This window comes from Chrysochloris asiatica, unplaced genomic scaffold (genome assembly GCF_000296735.1).
Source record: "Chrysochloris asiatica unplaced genomic scaffold, ChrAsi1.0 scaffold00076, whole genome shotgun sequence".
NCBI classification, from domain to species: Eukaryota; Metazoa; Chordata; class Mammalia; order Afrosoricida; family Chrysochloridae; genus Chrysochloris; species Chrysochloris asiatica.
In genome coordinates, this window is record NW_006408594.1 from 8,172,870 (window position 1) to 8,173,899 (window position 1,030).

Below are 1,030 nucleotides of genomic sequence, written 5' to 3' on the forward strand. Positions count from 1 at the left end.
TGGTGGTTATTTGCTGTGGTGTTAGTTCCAACTCATAGTGATCTTGTATAGGGTTTCGGAGGCTGTAAATCTTTATGGAAGCAGAAAGCCTCATCTTTTTCCCGCGGAACAACAGGTAGTTTCGAACTGCTGACCTTGCAGTTCACAACCCGATTCGTAACCACTACGCTACCAGTTCTCAGATTAGGGAAGGGGGGAGGGGTATGTCCTCCACAGCATTTAGTTTGATAGAGAGAGGGGAAGTGGGGGCTTTTTGTAGAGACTATGAAAAGACTGGAAATGCTAAATAAAACTTTCTTCAATTAAGAGGTTGTGATAGTTAAAGTTTTGTATCAACTTGCCTGTCCCAATATTTTCAGTGATTTGGAAGTTGAGATATAGCGACAGCCCATTATGTGATTTGATGTGATAAACCAATTAAAAGATTAAGGGTGGAGTTTGTTGTTGTTAGGTGTCTTTGAGTCCGTTCTGACTTTTCCTATTTGCTCAGCAAACAGATTGAATAAAGATGATAAAAGAAAGCAACCCTGGCAAACATCCTTACTGATTCTAAACCATCCACTATCCCTTTGTTCTGTTAGGGTGACCACCTCTTGGTCTATGTACATGTTCCTTATAAGCACAATGAAGTGCTCTGGAATGCCCATTTTTCACAGCATTATCCATAGCTTCTCATGATCCACACAGTCAAAAGTTGGTAAAGCACAAGTAAACATCTTTTTGCTATTCTCTGCTTTCAGTCAAGATCCATCTGACATCAGCAATGATATAATTCATTCCATGATGTTGTCTTCTGAATTCAGCTTGAATTTCTGGAAGTTCTCTGTTGATATACTGTTACAGCTGCTTTTTGAATTATCTTCAGAGAAATTTTATTGCATATGACATTAATGATAACTGCTCAATGATTTCTATGTTCTGTTATGTCATCTCTCTTTGGAATGGGCACAAATATGGATCTCTTCAAATCACTTGGCCAGGTAGCTGTCTTCCAAATTTCTTGACATAGATGAGTGAGTGCCTCCAGTGC